Here is a 17,841-nt window from a genome sequence, read left to right as displayed (position 1 = left end):
AACCCATGCTTTACCGGCCGGGTTCCTCAAACGGCAAACACTTTCTCTTTGATATGTGTTTTTATATTTGACTTGGCTTTTAAAGCTCTTTTTGCAGGTGTTTGTTTCTTGCTGGGAATTGCTCTTGATTCTAGTCCCTCTATAATTCCTCACAACGCTTCAGGTGTTTGCTTTTGATAGATGGCTTTGTTGGAGTGGTGCCTAAGTTTGATCTCTTTCTATCCAGATCTCTTCCCAACTTCTTCTATTGGTGTTTCGGTGTTGGCTGGTTTCACAACCTCAGATACATCCACATGCTACGAATTTGGATGGTTCTTCTACATTTAGGCTTTTAGACTATGCAGTCTATGTGCTTTGTCATATATTGCTTTTTGTTGGTTTGTACATTATTAACTCTTTGTATTTCTTTTTCTTATATATAAAATGATGTTCTTCTTTTGTCCAAAATAAAAAATTTAGTCCTAATCAATAGGGTCTATATGAATTTTTTTCTTTTGTGGTGACTGCTAGTAGACCAAATTAATTTCGTTCATAATCTGCACACTAGCACGATGAATGGATTGGACAATCGGTGGTGGGTTCAAATTCAAACATTGTGCAATGGCGCGAAAAACCAAGTTGCCAGAGCTTTAACTAGAAAAGTATATAGAGATCTGCAAAAATTGTGGAAAAAGGAACCGAGGCAAACATCGAAACTGAATCGAATAGTCTACCACTATTCAATTTAGTTTAGTTCATACCCTATTTTTTGCACAACGTTGAACGCAGATTCTAACCACCATTTGTGAAGTTATATCAAAACAAAATTTGCTATGTAAATGTTTCAAACATGCTTTTTCTACTCCAAATTAAGTCTTTCCTTTGCTCGGCATCACGGATATGGAACATAAGCTGAAAAATTGACCAGCCCCTCGAGTTAATTTCTAAAACTCACAAGGCAACTGCGAAATAGATGGGATTTATCTTTCTACCTTTGTACCAACATAAAATGTAAGAAACATGCCTCCAAGAGTAGGTAGGCCTAAAAAAAACATAAAAAAGCACGTTAGTCTCCAGTAGATTTGTTTCACCAAAGAACAGGGATAGGTAAGAGCATGAACCTTCTTTTCAGAGAAATTGAGAAATCAACCAGTTTATGCCTGACGGTCCAATAACATAACCAACAAGGTTACCCACCTACAACAATGAAAGTTCAGAATTACTCCGCAATTATTCTAGTGTAAACTTCCTCAAAGCTAACCACGTAAAAAGCAAAATCTGAGATAAATGTAGAATCTTACGAAGCCGTGTAAGGAATCATTTCCGATGCGTAGCATTTAGAGTAACGTAAATTATTTTGGATTTCTAATTCTATGCACAAATAGTTGTTTCGCACAGAAGTTGTGATCACACTAGCATGAACTGTGAGAGAATAGATATTACACAATCCAACAGCTGCCTGATTTAATCTTTCAACAATGACCAAATTCAACTTCTAGGTTTGCTTTAAGTGACAGAAAATTAGGAAATAAGCTGAAAACCCGAAATATTGCTTAGCTGAGGGGAAACAAGCTGCTACTGTGGTTTAATCTTTCAGAATGATATTTCAAGCAATAAATGCAAGGCATTGTTTTCCGCAGTGACGACTATTAACTAAAATGTCACACAAACTTTTTTCTCAAATTCCAAGTTGAAAGCTTTATCCAATGAGCTTAGCTGCAATTACAAGCCACTTGACTTTAAATTACCAAGTATTATACTAGGCATTGGCACATTTATCAACTTGAGATTGATGCCCAACAAAACAACCACGAAATAATCTAGCATCGCATTATCACAATCTATTAACGACATGACATTATTAGCAGAATTGTAGGCATTCGACATCAAACTGTTCTTAGCGGCGCAAAAAGAGTGGAGTAAAAATACCATGAGACAAGTTATTGTGATAGCACCAGCAAGTGCACTAAGTTCACGAAAAACAAACTCGCCAAAAGCACTGCAGGCCTGATTAGCACACTTGTTCAAACTAATTAGCACACTTGTTCAAAAAAGAAAAACCTGAGTACTAGCTGAATAAACCTTTCAAACAGAAAGTGCAATAATAGATATACTTAGACACTAGATAAACTACGATGTTGGATGAAAGCAGAGAAAGAACATAGTTTTCATCCTACACCATGGTTTACCTAATGTAGCAAAGCTTGGGCCAGCAGTTAACATGTGGTTATCGTAATCCAGATATTATCTTGATAAAATGTAGGCCAGCAGATGATATGGGGTTGCCTGATTTGGAAGATTTATGTGGTTATCGTAATCCAACCAAAAAATTGGCCTACTCATTAACCACCAGGCTGGCCAGTTCCAAAACAAACTCTTATTCTAAGGGAAATACAGATACTGAGTAGACTTGTCCCATAGTCATCTTTTTAGATGTGTATGGTACACTGGGAAAGGAGTAATGATGCGACGAATAACCACTCCTCAAAATTTCTACGCAAAATGCAGTTTTTTAGGAGCTACTAATCCACATACCATGTTATCAATTCTCAAAATTTAGTACCAAGGGCTCCATTCCTAAAAAAGTGACTCTAAAAGGCAGAGGAAAGCTTTGAATGCCTTGGCTAAAGAATTACAAGCCAATTCTGACTCAGGAGTGGTCTGAGTGGAACATCATATGATTTCAGGCACTTCAATTCCATGCACTCCTAGGCCAACAGAGCATTAAATAATCACAGGGAATATTGATTTAAAGTCAATCGCCCAAGTCCCAACCACCAAGACACCTAAAACTTGACTTATTAACTCCATGTTGTGCAAATTAACTACAGCTTAATCATCTTGACCCTAATAGTGGGGTGGTCGAGAGCACACATCTGTTGGCACATTGGGTATGCAAACACTTTGCCATGAGAAAGTGCGCGCCCAATAGAGCCTAATCGAACTCAAATTTGGGGTTTGCTCATTTCATGGTTTCCCAAGGAATCGCCTAGACCTAATTGCAAATCCCACACGCAAGTAGTTGATAAGCTGAATCCCTACTGTTAAGAAGTGACTAAAACGATAAAGGACTGCTGCCCCAAGCATGCAATTATGCTACCAACTCAAAACCACACTCAGAAAGTAGTGCTTCTTCATCAGTTTGGTTGATATAGAAAATTCTTTGAACCTTCCTGGTGAGATTTAATGTAGGCATAAAGCTCTGTGTTGCCTTGACAAAAGCTTTACCAAAAAAATAAGTGTTGCAAACCAAAGCATATCCAACCTGAGCACAAGCCAAACCCAACCAGCTCATTTAAGAAGTCTTTGGGATGAGAAATGGAGCCCGATAGAAAGCTGATTGAAACTATGTTTTGGCTGATCCTCATGCATGGACCAAACATGGAAGTGTTAGGCAAAAATTTGATCATTTGCACCATTCATCATATCGCCACATGGGGGCGTAATAAATGAGTTTTTTAAAGCCACAAAATCTTGTTCATCATATGGCCACTTGGGGGCGTAATGAATGAGTATTTTATGGGTTAAGCAAGCGGTACTTGGGCCGGATGCCTTCGTTTTAGACCACAAAATACCATTCATCATATGGCCACATGGGGGCGTAATGAACAAATATTTTGTGGGTTAAACAAGTGGCATCTTCAATTGTGGAGAACAAAACTCGATGGAATTCACGAGAGGGCAGATTTTGTGAAACAGATTCTGAGAGGGCAATTGCGGAGTTGTTTTGAAATGGTGCTCTTTTCTCCTTCTCTTGAATGATAATTCTCTCTCACTTCTCTTTGCCTTTTTTTCCTCTCCCGAATCTCCTGTTTTTCTCCTGAACTTTCTCTCCCCTGTATTTGAGTTCTCCGAGCACTCCTATTCTTGGTTTATAGAGAGATGCCAAGAACATGGATAAACCCCACGTTGTCCTTATAAAGGGATTGTGGGAAGTGGGAGCAAAATGGAACTGCCATCACATGGTGGCTGGGCAGTTGAAAATTGCCGTTAACGTTCCATACATGTGTCCATCCAATGTAGTTCTTATGTTTCCATAGGTTCAAATGGAATTAACTTTGCGGCAAATATAGGGCTGCCGCGTTCCTTTTTCTTTTTCTTATGATGGTTTAATCAATATTGTCATAAAGATTACCATGGCATTTTTCATGCAACAATTCTCATTGTAAGACAAAAAGACAATGCTATTTAAATCACCGTTAGGCTTAATTTTTTTTTTTTTTGGGGAAATTTTTGCATTTCAACAGGAAGTATTAATAAAAAATTCCAAATCAATTAAAATATCAAAGTGTAATAAAAACTTTGATGATTTTAAAATTGAAAATAAGAGCTGTCTGGTAGTAATTCCCATCTCACTGTTATCAGAGGACTCGGAAAAGTAACAAAATAAAAGGTCTATATCATAACAGATCATATCGCAAATCAATTTCTACTGTTATGTTCTAAAATCAACAAAAGGGTACCTGTACCCTAGAGTCCTAGACTGACACAAGTGGCTAGGTAGAGAATACCTAGGGGTGCGAGAACGATCGATCTAAGGAGTTCAACAAAATAGTCCTGCAAATTTATTTGAAATTCTATTGATTTCCGTATTCATATTAGTCATAAATTCAATAGCTTTACGATCTGTGTCAGGATTGGAGGAGCATTAACTCAGAGCATACTGTAAAGCATGGAGATAGACTACACAAGAAGAGTATCACCTAAAAAGAAGTTGCTGTTGATTTCACAATCATTTCTGGGACAAAGAATACGCATGTTAACGATGCCCACAAAAGAAGCTTCCTGAAGCCAAAGCAATCATGCCAAGTCGATTTAAAATAGTATGTCCCTTAGATACAAAACTATTTGTGGACGATGGAAAGCATAACGAAAGCTAAAAGTATCATTCTAAATCATCCCACATGGCGACAAATGTGAAGATAACCCATACATTGAGCAGCTTTCGTTGAGAACCACCAAGAGGAATGTACATGTACCTGAAATTATAGTCATTCACAACCAATATGGCAGATAGAACTATAAATGTGAGAGAACTTTAAGATAAAATCTAAAAGCTTCACCTGACAAGCCATTTGTTCAAAGAAGCATGCCAACTTTTCCAAAAAGTATCTAAGTTGTAGCAATTATTTATACACTTAGGCATATTCTCAAGTGCCTCAATGCCACTGATCTGCAGATTAAGTTTATAAATGACTTTCTTCCTAACATAATATAGCTAAACTTATTCTGTCAAAATCAAATCGATTCGAGCTAAGATCAGGTTTGGTCCTATTGGATAGCTTAAATATGGTTGCAATGAGGAAACAAGTGAAAGGGGAAGCATAAAAGCAAAAAACATACCAGCGACCAGAAGCGAAAGTAGCTCCAGATTAGAAAAAACTTGAGCCATACAAAGTTAAGAACCTGTTGCATTGTAAAGGATAGATGTAATTGTGAAGGCGATGTAATTCCAGTACTTTTAGAGAGTCAAGATTTTTGGCATGAAGCAAAGCTTAGTGAATAGTTTGTCTGAGCGTGAGTAGTAAAACAAAGGTACTTGGCATTAACTACAAATCAACGATAAAATAACAACCTACAAATCAACTCTTACCCCATATCCAATGATGAAAATGTCCGTGGGAGATAACTGTTTCCACAAGCCGCTGATGGTGCATTAAGATGATTTGGTCAGAAAACAACACTCAATACACGAAAACTTTTAGGAAACACGTGTAACTTGGAGTTCAAAAGAGGCACACCTCATGGCAAAGGCATTGTAGTAAAATAAATGTTTCATTAGTTCCATTAGTAAGAGACTAAAAACCCAGCGCAACCCATACCAATCCACTTCTCTTAGAAAATAGTTTTTCTGAGGCATATCTAACTGCAAAACAGAGTATTACTTCGCTTTGATTAGATCATTTACAACGTACCGAAAGGCATACACTAAAGCAATAAGGGCGGGCAAAAACAGTTTAATAAAGAAAATAATTAGACCAATATGGAAGCTTAAGAAAATTCGAACCAAAAGTCAAGGCAATTGCAAAATGTTTCAGCAACATAAACTGTAAATGTTCAGAACCTATTATAAAAAAATAAAAATAAAAAAAGTGGCCACAAATGCATGGAACTTGAAGCATGTAAAGGGATAAACGAAACACCATGGTAAAATTTCAAAAAAATTACAAGAGTGTTATACTATTACTATAAAAGACCAAAAAACAGAAAAATATAGAAAATATAATTGTGATGCAAATGAATTTAAGCTTAGAACTGGTCTAGCAATCTAGAGCAGAGCATATACCAAATAACATAGGTATACAGCCAAGGAGAAATTATTGTTCTGGAGGTTTCTCTCCTGAGGAAAATAGAAGTTCATACAAAAGAAGATATTAGTTCAGATGATAGCAAGAAAACAATTTAGCAATTACAGTGATACTAGAACCTAAAAGACAACCTGTAATAGCAGGTAGCATGTTTGTCCTGATGAACATTTCGGGCAACTTTGAATACGCTTCTGCAATCAAAGAAAGGTGAAAACATCAAAATTAAGATATTTATATGAGTAGTAATCAAATTAGAGACACAATCAATTCATTTATTGCAACTGCAAATGTTCGAACAACAAGAAATTGATCATGAGGATAGGTAAAGAAAACCCAGAGAAAGAAATGTAAGTAACTAATACACGAACTACTATGAAACACAATTTCTTTGAATCAGTTTACAAGACAATCTCAAGATTAAGCTAGTTTGAAGTTTGGGCAAACACAAGCAACTTGGTAAGATACACCAACAAAAACCTTTAGACGAACAAGTATTGTTCATAGAGATAAGAAAAAAGTGTTCCCTAATGCGCATGTATATAGTGGAGAGTACAGAATACAATGACCATAATACCCTCACATACTAATACTAAAACCTATATATAACTCCTAACATACCTTTTGATCCAACCGAGAACTACAACATGCCCAATGATAAACATACCCAAAGCTTATCTGGCGCAAAGTAACTATCAACAAGATAAACCAAAATAAGATACGGACATGAAAATCATAAAAGATATATGAGTTTTGCTTCTGCAAAAGGGAGAAAAATCCGAGTAAAACAAATGGGTTTAAGCAATCGGATATGATACCATTAGTGGGATTAATATAAAAGCAATATTATGTTATGAGCAAATTAGATATGATATGACCAGCCTATTTGCTGGAAAATGACAACCGAAAACTAAGGAGTTAACAGATTTACTGACCGGGAAGTGCCTTGCAAAGTTCAAAAGGCAACTACAACTACGATTTTCCCCATCTATATTTTATGATGTATCTTTCTAGGATTAAACCAATTACCTACCCATTTTTTCAATAGGTCAATCAATTTTCTTATGGTTCGCTGAATGTTTTGAAATGAGAAAAGTCCTACAAAATTGGGGAGCAATGTTTTCAAATCAGAATATGTATTATGTATAGTAAGATACGTTAACAAAAACAAATATAATATAAAATAATATTTAAACTTGATTATAATCTAAAAATCTGTTGTATATATGAAAATAAGTGTTTAATGTATGAAAAATAGGCTTATAGGATGAAATATTTCAAGTCTCCCATGCAGGGTCTATCATAATGAGGTTTTTTCGTGCGTGAGTCGTGCAATACATGATCAAAATATGTTCTTTCTTTTATTCGAACTTTGAATTTTGGTTTTCTCTAAATGGTTTGTATACCGTCATAATTAGATCAAATGATTCAGAATGCATTTGTGTTCCAATTCTTAAAATATGGTATGATTTCTTCTCAACAAAAAATCATAGGATATGTTCCGAATCGGGATACGCTATACGTATCCCGTATCATAAGATTTTAACAACCATGTTGGGGAGACAAACAATTCTCGGGAGACTTTGATAATTACGAGTTTGATAATTCTATTAAACTCTTTCTTAAGTCACGAGAAAGATTTCATAGCTACGATATGTAAGGTCACTTTAAACATGATCCCACAATATCACGTTTTTGCCAATTGAACTGATTTCCAAATCCAATCTTTGGCAGAATACATAAAAGGAGGGGGGGAAAAGGAAATGGCAACTATGATCTGTCCATCTATGTATTTGCTATCCCAATAATATGCACAAGAATTCTCAATAGTCCAAAACCGTTTCATCTTTGTTATAACAACAAAACACCATTTGCAAAGTCGCCACATCTGATAGCTAAGCACAGATACAAGAATTCCGTAACATGCAGTGATACCAATTAAGGTTACAGAGAGATCTATCCAAGAAAATTTCCATGATAACAATTGTCAAAATAATGCCAAAGGCGAGGTCTGTGCCCATCTAGCCCTCCCGCACCCCATTACCAAGTGTAGTGGTGATAACAACAAAGCATCATGTCATTAAGATGTGGAAACCTTTTCTAATATGTGTTTCAAATATGAGAAGAATGACATTATGGGGGTACTTTTATTCTGGAGAAAATGAAACACTTCTACATGGCAATATATGCCAGCACGACGTGCATGTAGAGTGAAGTGAGAAATTTAACTAATTTGAACATCTTAATGACAAATTATAGCAGAAGAAGGAGCAAAACTATAAGATGAAAAAAGTTCACATCCATAAGGCGAGAATCGTACAAACATAATTCCATTGAAATTTCACAAAATGAAAGAGGCAAAGAAAATACCAAACTTAAAGCATATATGCCATCTAAAGGTACCTCGGAAGTTGTCCAAATAAGCCCAATGCTGCCTAGGCACAAGAAGAAAACATAATCACGACCAAGTAGAGAAACTCAATAGGGCAATTGTTTTCCCAAAGAATCACACTAAACGATTTCTCAACGTATTATAAGAACTGAAGCAACCAGCCAATAAAGAACATATTACTCACCCAATATTGGAGAACCAATAACCCTTAAAAACACGATTACATATAAGAACAGATATGTTGAAACCCCAAAGTACAAATGGGAAGTACTTTTTCTTTCCAAATATTTGCAGAAACAAAAATCTGGTAAAATACGACAACAATTAGATGTGGATGCTAAAAGCTTTAATTTAAAGACTACAGTCTTTCTAAAGGAGTAACAAGTACTCCTTCCAACTTCCGAACTAGAACGAGTATACAACCTACTCACTTTACATTGACTTGCAATAAAAAATTCAGAAGTTATCCAGCTGGGTCTAGTCAACATGGCTAAACTCTCCCAGTCCCACCTCATTGGGTGGGTCAAGTTTTTGAGTCTTACCACTTCCACCCTCCCCCAATCCATGGCCTCTCAATTGGCCGAAAAATAGGGAAATCATGAAATTAGTGGAACTTCAAAGTAAAAATGGCCACAAAGAATAAAAGAACACAATTCTGTCATAGTAAAAATTTGTGACGGTCCCATGAATTTGTAATGTGCGTGATGTGGGCATTGCTCATAATCTTGTGAAATATGACAGGACCAAGCATATTGGGGTTGAGAGGCATTACATCTAGGAAAATGGGGTAGCGATCTGATTTGTACATTATTTTCTAGACAGCTTGGGCATGAGAGACATATCTGCACCAAGTTGAAGTGAAGTGCTAGAGTTTATTGTCATTAGAAAAAGGGTACTTGTTGAATTTCTCAGACTATTTAATACAAGTGCATTACTACATTGATAAGAAGGTGCCCATTTGTATATTTGTTATCACTTTTCTTTTTCTTCCTCTTCCTCTTCTCTCCTCTGTTTCTCTTCAATTTAAACAATACATTCCTCCAATAGGTTCCATTGGAAGTAATATCTTCAACTAAAGTTTAAGGCAACCATGTCTTTCCTTGTACTTGTAGTCTTTAACTGTTCGTCAAAGAACTGAACTCCTACTTTCAGGTAGGGATGGCAATCTCGACCGGACCGAATCAATACTTGAACCATAATAGCTTTTCTTCTCCGAACCATAACCGAAAAATTCCACGTTGTGGGAGATAACCGAACGGGTTCGGTTCGGTTAAGGTTCAGCTATAACCGAACCATTCCCCGAACCGAACTGTTCTTCAAACCGAAATAGGTTATTTACAAATATATATATATACACACACACACACACACACACACACATACAGTCATTTTCAAATGAGGAGGTCCTTATTTTAGTTAAAATGAGGAGGTCCCCATTTCTCCCATTTTTCGTTCGAATTTCAATGATCTGTGCCGCTCAATGTGTTCAGAACGTAATTTTAACAGTACTTGAGAAAAATCAGCAAAAAAAATGACCGGGAAGGGCTTCATCCGAGCAGTTTTTGTTTGAGCCGTTCGATAAAAAAACAAACAAAAACTGCTCGGATGAAGCCCTTCCCGGTCATTTTTTTTCTGATTTCTCGTGGGTACCCTTAAAATCATGTTCTAAACAGATTGAGCGGCTCGGATCATCAAAATTCTATCAGGAAAGGGAGGTCCACATTTTATTAAGTTAAGGTGGTCCTTACGGGAGGTCCACATTTCATTTCATTTTCCTCGCAGCCCGCAGAGTCTCCACTCCTCTCCTGCTCTTCAGACACATCAGGTAGGCGAATCTCTCTCTCTCTCTCTCTCTCTCTCTCTCTCTCTCTCTCTCGATTTTTGCCGGCAATCAATTCAAGCACTTCGCAATCTACAGTCCGCAATCGATTCATGTCTCTGGTTTATCTCTCTCTCTCTATGTGTGTGTGTGTGTGTGTTCATCTCTGGTTTGTGACAATTTTTTGAAATGGAATGTGGTGTGAAATGTGTTAACTCCTCTCCCTTTTTTAAGTTTAATGTTAACGTTTTCTTATTTGTAGTATTTTCTTGTTTTGGTTGGAAGTCTACTATGTAAGAGACGATTACATAACTAAGAATGTTAATGAAGATTCTATTGTGGGAAAAAGTTTTGAAGAAAAAGAAACTGGAACTCCACAAAAATTAGGGAAGTATTGTTTGTGTTTGAATCTGTGGTAGATGATGGTTAGTAGACTAATTGTAGCTTGAATATGTAATTGTAGCTTGAATCATATTTGAATGTGCTGGTTTTTTCTTAGGATTAGATTAATCATGTCGGAATCACCTGTCAGTTCGAGTGCTCAGTCAACAAATCCGGTTGATGGTTCTGGTCCATCACAACCAAGTGGTAGCCCCTTACCATCATCATCCCCTCTTGATAACCATCCAAGTGACAATCCTACTCATCCAAGTGACAATCCTACTGATGAAGCTAAAGTTTTATCAGATCAATCCGACGATGATGGTGGAAAAAGGTTAAGGAGTCCTTATTGGGGTCATTATAATAGGTTGAAAATTGGCATGGTTTTCAAGGCCATTTGTGCTTGACGGAATCCTAGTCCTAAATTAATGGGTTGCCCCAAGCGTAGGGCGAAGACCGATGTAGCACAATACTGGGTAAGACCGGAGTCGAATCCACTAAGGATGGTGATGTGTGTGTTGTGGAACCTCAGGTTGTAGTATTAAAAATAGCTCTTAGGTAGCCACCCCTTGTCTTTTAGTCGATTAATTAACTAATAAAAACAAATAACTTGCTCAAATGATTAAAAAGATAGGCGCGGTCGTAGGGAATCCAGCGCTTGCTACCCAATCAGAATCTGCTCGCTTTTCAAAATTCTAAAAACGGTTAAATTTAGGGAGAATTGGAAACTCCAAAGGATGCAAATCCTAAGGTTGTCGGTCTCGTACATAGCAGCAAACAGGTTTTGGTCCCCCGTTCCTGCTCACATGAGTCCTAGCAATGCCTCGGATTCGTCCAACAGACGTAGTTTTCACCAACTAAATTATTTAATTAAATTAATATGCAGAAAATTGCGAGACGAATCCTAATTGGGTCGTGGCACGCCTTTACCCAGCGACCAAACCTCAGAAAAACTACTCACTCATTATTAAAAATAAAAGGAATAAAACCCTAGAATTAATCATGCTTTTTTTTTTCTTGAGATGGAGAAAATAAACGAAAGATATAAACTAAGCACGCACAAACGAATAACTTTAATTAAGAACAAAAGTTGAAACGAGTTACCGAAAGGTGCGTTCTTGAACAAAACTTGAAAACTTCAAAGGAAAAGAGCTCTAGAAGAAACAATGCAAGAAAAAACTGCTACGTAATGTTCGAACCCTAAAAACGAAGTTCGGGGAGGTATTTATATTAATCCACAAAGTCTGAAATTAAAAATAATCGAAATATAATTTTTTTCCCCGTTAAAGCCTTCGGTAGCCCTACGGCAGATCCTTGTAGGGCAACAGTTTTAACCTGTTTCGCAGGTGATGCAATCTGTAGGACTACACTTCTAAGTTGTGGCCCTACTGCCTACGTTAGTGAGATTTTCGTGCTTTGCATGCAACTTTGGCACCCGACGCCTCACACGGCCGTCACGACTTCCCACAGCGATGTCCAACACGGCCTCTAGGCCTCGTGATCCAAACTTGGCACAAAAATCACCTTATTTCCTGCGAAAATATAAAAAACATAAAAACAAGACAAAGCACGGCATCAAGTAGAAAATGGAATAAACCGCGCCTCTAATGCACTAATATGCCCTACTTAGGTGCTTATATCTACGATATCACACGCCTATCATACCCCCCAACTTGAGCGTTGCTAGTCCTTAGTAACGAACGAAAAGAAAAATAACGAAACAAAGACTAACAAGACACGAATGGGGATACGAAGGTTATGCTTACTATACAATAGTTAGGCGAGGCAAAAGATTTTCACCTTCTCACTCACCTGCAACTCAACTACATCCATGCTTTGGCAAAAATGAACAAAATTAGCGCCGAAATAAAAGTAGAGATAAAATGCCCCACGAAGGCAATGATGCTACACTCGCTCACCAGAACACTCTAAAATCCCATGAAAAAGCGCTTGGTGAACTACGTGGGACCAAAATAAAGGCCTCCACACGCCAATCAAAAATAACTCTCAAGAAAAATGAAAGCACAATATATGCAATCACGATTCCACAAAATGAGCAACATTAATATAAAACATGCATGAATGAGAGTTTAACAATGTGCACAAGATCCACTAAGGACTTAATTAGGTTTATAATGACCATGGTTCCAAACGAAAGGGAAACTGCAAAATTAGGCGGTGGCCTATAATAGCGCAAGGTCATCTACCCAGACTGACCGCCACCTTACCCTTAGCTACCAACCATGCACTCACTTGTGCCAACCAAACCATGTCTAACATGAAAGAAAAACAACATACACGATAATTCTTACAAACCCACATAAAATAACAAAAATAAAATAGTTCACCAACACTAAAAGCTCAAAATGACACATAAAATAACGATAACACCACCACCCTAACTCCATGCATCACAGAAGTTCAAAATCAATCCGAACCGCTCTCGGCAAAGTCATTGCTAATCTCCAACTCTGAAAACTCGAAATTCTGATAGAGGGCCGAAGACTGTCATGTAATATGACCATGCAACCACCTGTTCTGATGTGCCAGCATGTGTTGGGCCCGATCAACTTGCCTCAACTCATTTTCTATTCCAATTTTTTTTTCTTTTTTTTTTTTTGTTTTTCCTTCTTTTTTTTTTCTTGACATAGCTTTATTGCTTGAAGGTTAGGTTTGGTTCCAAAATATGACACACATCGAGACTTCTTCACTTTCACTTCCGATGACAACGATGCTCCAAATCCAATGCAACAAGACATCCATGATGCACAAAGCTAGACCCCCCAACTACAATCCAACCCACACACCAATTTCCTAGGCTAGACTCAGGAATTGACTCGAACTGGTTTAAGATTGGTCAATGGGACTCGTATGTGGTCTAATCATGCAAAAATGCCTTGTCTCATCTCCTATGCACTTTACCAACTCTCACAAATGCATGCAAAATATCTTGCTACTCAATTATGAAACAAAAGCCTACTATTTTTCGCAAATGCGAGAAAAAGATAATAAATAACATGGGAATGTTTATCAGAATGCACTATTAACAATGTGGGGATACCTAATCAACGTCATCTACCACACAAACATGTTCAAAAAGGATGCCAAATATATGCATAAACTTGAATTAAACAGGCACAATAACTCGGCTAATTCTAACATGCTCACCTAACAAGACAATCAAGCATAACAAATGTATTCCTGAAAAATTAAAAATTTTACCCTAGCAACGCAACAAGAACATGTACATAGTACACCCTCCCCCCAACTAGAAACATGCTATGTCCCCAGAGCATGGAGACACAGCAAAATAAAGCACAAGGCAGAAGAAATGGACCTACGGGTGGCAGCCAACCACCATGACCTCGGCCGATGTTCGAGGAATTTGTTGTCACCGCTCCTGCCGCCGTGTGTAGCGTCGCATCCTGCAAAAGAATTAGGCACCAACTACCGAAAAATGCGAATGACATTAGTACCGCCCAGCTCGTGTTATTCGGGCTCCCAAAACAAAAAGAAAAAGAAAAATACTCCACCAAATCTTCACGCGATCAATGTGTCATACTTTTCTCCCCATCCCTTGCCGGGGGCAAAGAACGGGTGGCTATACAAGACCATTATGCTAATTTGTTTAGCTTTTTCCAAATTTCTAGTTTTTCCTTTTTCTTTTTAATGAGAAAAGCAAGAACAACTAAATAGAAGACAAGAAAAAAAAAAGAACAACAAAATAAAAGACAACGATACATAGACTGTGCCAAAAACAAAATAACTTAGTAAAATTCAATGTCACCGACACAAAATTGCCCTTACTAACCGGAGCTGGGCACACGATCCTTATTTTAATAGCGGCATGCGAAGCTATAAAACCCAAGTCATTGATGGGTACCCCTATTGCTAGAGGTCGGGTTCACTTCTCAGTGAAGAGAGTGGTACGCTAAAGCTACCCGTCAAAATGTAGCCCAATGGCTACACAACAGGGTCGTTCGAATAAACAGGATCGACCAACACCTCATCCGGTTCACCTACTTCATCCAGGATCGACCAACACCTCAACAGGGTCGTCTGGCTGGACCGACGATGGGAGAGTTGTAGACAATAGGGCGCTAGTGGCTTAAGAAATGGGTCCCAAGCGGCACCATACATATCCTCTACTGCAAGCACCTCCATTAAACTACCTAATTCTGGAGAATTTAAGAATAACGTCTCCTTGGCTGTTAAGGCTATCTCCAGACGATCCTTATACAAAATATTATTGACATGCTCCTACACTAGCATGTCGATCAAACTCACCTCATACACTTCCTCGTCATCCTTGACTCGGCTATCCACATTAAACACTTTCACCTCCATTTTCAAGTCCCTAAACGACAATTGGACTTGTCCAGTTTTGCAATCCATGACAGCACTAGAGATGGCTAGAAAAGGGTGGCCAAGGATGATGGGAGTCTTTTCAAAGGCCTCCGGCATTGGGCAAGTATCCAGGACAATAAAGTCGGCAGGAAAAAGAAACTCGCCCACTTGAACTAAAACATCCTCCACCACCCCCTTTAGAATTCTCACACTCCAGTTAGCCAACTGTAGCATGACCGATGTGGCTCTCAGATCGCCTAAGCCAAGCTTCAAGTATACCGAATATGGGAGCAAGTTGACACTTGCTCCTAAATCCAGCAAAGCCTTATCGAACTTTTGACTTGCGATCGCTATAGGGATGGTGGGATAGCCAGGGTCCTTACACTTGGTGGGGATCTCAGCTTGGAGAATGGAGCTCACTTGCTCCGTCAGCAGCACTTTGTCCTAACTCTTGGTTCTCCGCTTTGACGTGCACAGATCCTTCAAGACCTTTACAAATTGAGGAATTGCATCAATGGCTTCCATCAAAGAGATAGGAAACTAAACTTTCTTGAATAATTCAAGCATTTGAAAGTTCACATTGACCTTAGGTCTCGCCACCAAGCGATTTGGATAAGGAGCAACAAGTGGCGTTGGAGGCATGGGGGCTGCAAGAGCAGACACCACCACTTTAGGAGACTCCGCCTCTTTCTCTTCCTCGAGAACACTTCCCAAGTCTGGGACGACTGCTGGTGCAGCTACTGGCACCGGGGGTGGAACCAATTTCTGCTTTGGAGGAATATCTTGTCGATCACTTTACCACTTCTGTGAGTGGTGATCACATTAGCTTCTTCCAGCCTAGGGTTCAAATTACTTGGGCTAGAAGAATAGGCCAAAAAATGAGTAACGGCGGCATTAACTTGAGGTTGAGAAGGAAACCTTCCCTTCCCCTGCTGGACTTGTCTAACTACCGCCGTCAATTGGAACCAATTGCTTGCTTGGTCTGCTCAAGTAAAGCTAATTTGAGGCTGCATAAGAGCCTTCATCATCTCATCAGTTTGCTTATCTCACGGGGGATGGTTAATGCCAAGGGGTGGTCCAAAAGATGAAGGACCAAACCCGTGCTGTTGTTGAGGTGGGTAACGAAACTGGGTCATTTGGCCTTGAGGAGGCCGGAACTGTTGGATTTGCTGCTGAGGTGGTGCCTGGGGTTGCACCAGGGCTTTTTGATCCCTCTAACTTAGAAGTGAGTTTTGGGCCCACCCTGGATTGTAGGTATTTGAATACGGGTCCCAACGCTGGCTAATCGCGTTCACCTCAACCTGATTACTCAGGTATGCATCTTTAACAATGAGAAACGCAAGGCAAGCAATGACAAGATGCCCCGGACACTCACATAACGCACACACCTCCTCGACTCTCACTTCATTCGCTTGATGGACTTGCTTAAGCTTCAAGTCCTCTAACTGTTTAGCCATCTTGTCTAGCTGAGACTGGACATTATGCTCTCGCACACTTGATGGGAGAATGCCAAACCCACCGGGTCCCTGAGCAGCCATGGCTCTATCAGCGAGGTCGGAAGGTTCCCAACTTCGGTGTTTCTCGGCCAACTCATCTAGGAAGTCTCACGCTTCGTCCGAGGACTTATCTAGATAATCTTCCTCCTTACAGAGGTACTCAATCTGCTGGGCCGTCGCAATATTCAGGCCCAAATAGAAAAATGACACCAACTAGTGTTTCACGAACCCATGATGCGGTAAGGACAATAACAAGTCCTTGAACCGCTCCCAGCACCTTAAAAACGATTCGCCCTCTTTCTGCTTATACGATTGGACTTGGCGAGTCAGGTACTTCGATTTACTTTTTGAGTAATATTTCTTGTAAAATAAATCTCGGACAGCAACCCACGTCCTGAGAAACTGTGGCTTCTGCATCCACAGCCACTTATCCGCATTGTCCTTGAGCGATGCTGGAAAAAGCTTAAAGCAAGCATTCTCCCACTGAGGAATGGTGGCAAGGGTGCGCACCAACCCCTCGAAATAATGGACATGCTCATACGGATTCTCATTCTCCTTCCTATAAAACAGAGGAAGGGCATTATGTGTACCAAGCTTTATGGTGAAAGCATTACGTGCTTCCACCGTCTCGATCGGCAAAACTATTGGACCGAGAGGAGTGGTCCTCTCAGGATGCATGTGTGCACGCATTGACATCGGTGGCTCTGCCATTAATGGCTCAATTAATAAATCAACGAATAAACCACCGATATCAAACGACTCGCCGCTAAAGAACTCATCCTCCACAGTTACTCTCAGAACTTTCTCAATGGCTACGAGATGCCTGGTATTGTCTCGGTAGTACTTAGGCTTTAGAGATGATTGCTTTCCTACGATGGAGGATTGCTTACCTCTACCTATCTTGACTCGAAACAACTAAAGGAACTAAAAAAAAGAAAACAAAAAGAAAAATAACTATCTGAATGCTTAACACACGTTACCATCCCCAGCAACGGAGCCAAAAATGCTTAACGGAATCCTAGTCCTAAATTAATGGGTTGCCCCAAGCGTAGGGCGGAGACCGATGTAGCATAATACCCGGTAAGACCGGAGTCGAATCCACTAAGGACGGTAATGTGTGTG

At 39.1% G+C, this 17,841-nt stretch overlaps 1 pseudogene; it reads right to left on the bottom strand.

Annotated features, from left to right (window-relative positions):
• Positions 1–481: 481 nt before the first annotated feature.
• Positions 482–9,242, bottom strand: LOC131327710 (membrane-bound O-acyltransferase gup1-like; annotated as a pseudogene).
• Between the last annotated feature and the right edge of the window lie 8,599 nt (positions 9,243–17,841).

Source organism: Rhododendron vialii, chromosome 5a, assembly GCF_030253575.1.
Source record: "Rhododendron vialii isolate Sample 1 chromosome 5a, ASM3025357v1".
Taxonomy (NCBI): domain Eukaryota; kingdom Viridiplantae; phylum Streptophyta; class Magnoliopsida; order Ericales; family Ericaceae; genus Rhododendron; species Rhododendron vialii.
The sequence above is the reverse complement of the archived record's forward strand: the minus strand, read 5'-3'. Positions and strand labels throughout refer to the sequence as shown.